General features: G+C 42.5%; 1 pseudogene; it reads right to left on the bottom strand.

Moving 5' to 3' along the window:
- Window positions 1–977: 977 nt before the first annotated feature.
- Window positions 978–1,096, bottom strand: LOC112485207 (annotated as a pseudogene).
- Between the last annotated feature and the right edge of the window lie 2,465 nt (window positions 1,097–3,561).

Below are 3,561 nucleotides of genomic sequence, written 5' to 3'. Positions count from 1 at the left end.
TGCTGCTGCTCCAGGAACCACTGTGAGAACCACTGTTCCTAGCCTTAGCATACTTGTGTGTACCTGTCCCCAGTTCCACAAGATTATGCTTTTTTTTTTTAAATCTGTTTTGCTTTCAGGGCAGTGAGCATGGAAAAGTATCAGAATGAACATATTGTTCAGGCAAAATCTTGAAGCCTTGTCAGTTTGCCAGAGTGATCTGTGCCGGCTTGGCCAATGTGTGGTCGCAATGGGTCAGATTGGTGATTGTCAGAAGTGAGGCTGTAGCAGTGGAAAGAAAAAGCATGACTAGTAAGGGGGGTGGGAGGAAGCCTCCCCTTCGAGCTCTGCAGTGGGGTTTATAGCCATTCTCAACAGCGACTGAGATCCAGGCCTCTGAGTCTTCAAAGGTGTGTAGCATAGTGGCCTCCTAAAAGTCATCATTGCTTCTACTGGGAAGAGTGATCTGTGCACTTCCTTCCCTCCTTCCCTCTAAGGATGGCACTTGCTTTGACTTACATAACCAGTCACCCTTCTATTTGTTCAACCTCAAATTCCTTTATGCTCCTTTCTCTATCGCCCCAGCACCCTTCTTGTTTTAATTCTCATTGTTCCTGCTCTTTAATGAGATTTCAGATTAAATGATCCCAATATTACAATTCTATAAACTATTGGTTTTGCCAACACTGATGCAATGAAAAATGTTTTGCCTTGAACTCAGACCATTCTGTGCATCAGCTTGGTGTTTGGCATAATAAAGCAATTTGTAAGCAGTTAACCCCACCTTGTGAATCAGTCCACATTTGTACATCTGTAGGATGGACTCCAGTCTTTCTGAGTCTCCTATCACGCCAGCAGCTCTAGAATTTCAATTTCCTCAAACAATTCTTTCCTTCCCCCTATTCTGGTCCTTACTTCAGACCACAGTACACATAAAGATGATGCAGATGCAACGAAGAGAGAGATTTAATTATTTTTATTTTTTTATTTTATTTTTATGCCTACAGCGCCCGGTCTTCCTAGGTGGTCTCCCATCAAAGTACTAACCAGGCTCGACCCTGCTTAGCTTCCGAGATCAGACACGATCGGGCATGTTCAGGGTGGCACGGCCATAGATAAGAGAGAGATTTAAAAAGGGGAGAGAGATGCAGAGAGAAGACACAAGGAGAGGGGGTGCTGAAGGGGCTGCTCACCCTATTTTGTCACATTTGCTTTGGAGACATGTTTTAAGAACACACTTGGCATGTTCCTAAAGGAGAACTTTGCAATGTCTGTTCTTGCTGTGCGTTTCCTACTGGGGCACATTTATTCCTCTGAGTGCAGGGAGTTTAAGAAGTTATGTGCCTTCTCACAGCAGCTTTGGGGCTGAGAACTGTTCTGTGTGCTCAGGTGGAGGGTTTGTCCTTTTGGTCCAGGTGATGGTCTTTCCTTTGGGGACCTCAGTGTAGCTCCCATATTATCTCCAAGGCTTTTTCGATTAAGAGTTGATTTGAGCAAACACTGTCAAAATCTGCTTCTCCAATCTAAAGTCACCCTCACACTTAAACAGAAGGATCATGTATTTACAAACCATGAGGTTAAATAGCCTTACAGGATTTGGAAAGAAGAAAAAATATTCTCGCAATTTTTTAGAAGTTTCTCTGTCTCTCTGATTCTCTGTCTCTCTCTCAAGAAAGAATTGGTTTAGTTTAGAATATCACGTATTTGTTCCTCTCTATCCCCCTGCCCTCATCTCATTATAGTTACTTCCGTACTTTTAAATATATTACCCCGATCCAAATGAGTTTTAGAATATTCCAGTATTTACCACTTATAAGATGTTATTGTTACTTGTTGATTCCACCAGACCTTCTTCTTTCTCAAGTACCAAAGTGATACTGGGCATATACTTTTCTTTAAAATAAAAGTAGATTTTCTTTGGTTTTGCTCTTAGCATTTACACCATCCCTTAGGTAAACTGGAGACACTCTGGGGTGATAGAAAATCCTGGTCAGGACCTGTTAGTCAATGTGGTATGTTTTCCAAAGCTCTCCTTTTTATTCCCTTTGCTTGGCTAGTTACAAAGTGGTCTTAAATAAAAGAAAGGCCAGAAAAATTAGGATAGGCCAAAGACATGAGCAAGGTCTGACAAGAAGCCTCTGTCTTCACTCAGCTTAGTCCCTGAGCCTTTGTAGGAGGGGGCAGTTGCTGCAGAAAAAACAGTATGTCTTAGGCCTCAGGGGTGCCAACTGGAATACTTTAATCTTTTTGCTTAAAATCCAGACAGCTTATCTTTTCTGACGTTTCCCCTGGGTAATAGGAAGTGTGCTTAATATTGTAAATTCTGCTTTGCAAGTGCTTTTGTCTGGTACCATTTTAAATCTTGTGAATGTTCTTTCTCTTCCCCACTCCTACCCCTTCACAGCAAGCAAACCCAGCACACGTTTGGCCTCCATTCAGTTCTTCTTGGGTGTAAAAGTCCTGGCATTGCTGTCTCAGTTTGGGTTGTAGGAAAAAACATTTTTCAACAATGCTGCTGAAACGCTGCTTTCTCTACTTCAGTGCTTTATCTGGCAAAAGGGTTTGCTGGGACTAAAAAAAGGGGTATGGGGGGGAGAAAGGAAAAATAGCTCTGAGAGGCAAAATGCCAACTCTTCCCTCTTAGGATTCTGCAGCGCATCTCTCCTCTTTCCAAATTTCCAGTGCCTCACTGCACAGACTCTTTGCATTTTGCCTAAGAAGAACTATTCTATCCTGTACCAAATATTTTTAAATTTTAATCTTTTTTTTTTCAGTTACAGTTAACATTCAATATTATTTTATATTAGTTTCAGGTGTACAGCATAGTGGTTAGACATTTATGTAATTTACAAAGTGATCCCTCCAATTAGACTTGTACCCACCTGGCACCATACATGGTTATTAATTACAATATTATTGACTATGTTTCTTACGCAGACTCCTTCACCAAACTCTTGAAATTCTTTTTGACTCTAGGTCTTTCTACGTCAAACTCTTAAGGGTGTGACAACCCTCATTCCAGAAAAAAGCAATCACTCAGTATAGAGTCCAATAATATAGCCAACTTCAACGAGGATCCTCACAGGAACTGGGGCTCCCAGGGGCATGTATAAAATTATACGAAGTGACATATCCATCTAACTAGCCTCCAGGTGCTTCATGTAGTCTTACTTTGTGCCCCTTGCCCCATGGGTTCGTCCTCCTTTTTCTTGGTTTCTGCTCAATGCTTACAAGCTGTTTTCCCAAGCACGCTTCTCTTTCCCAGGGGTTTTGAACTGCCTGTCATGGGCAGTGTTGAGGGGAAAGCAAAGGGGTGGAGGTGAGGGGCTGTAGTGGAAACCTCTCCTCATTTTCCTGAGAAAGCCTACATTCTGCTAGCATGGATGAGCTGAGACCTTCTACCATTTCATCCTTTTGTCTTTGAGCTCTGGAGAGGGGCCCACCATCTTTTCTGCTTCTGTTTCTGAGATATTGCTTCCAGTTGGCTCCACTCCTACCTCACATACCACTGATCACTTGTAATGCAGGCTCTCGTAGGCCCAGGCTTTCTGAGGCTTTCCGAGGTCTATGACCGCTGGTTCA

This window comes from Pteropus alecto, unplaced genomic scaffold, assembly GCF_000325575.1.
Source record: "Pteropus alecto unplaced genomic scaffold, ASM32557v1 scaffold548, whole genome shotgun sequence".
NCBI classification, from domain to species: Eukaryota; Metazoa; Chordata; class Mammalia; order Chiroptera; family Pteropodidae; genus Pteropus; species Pteropus alecto.
This window is presented reverse-complemented; position numbering and strand designations above follow the sequence as displayed.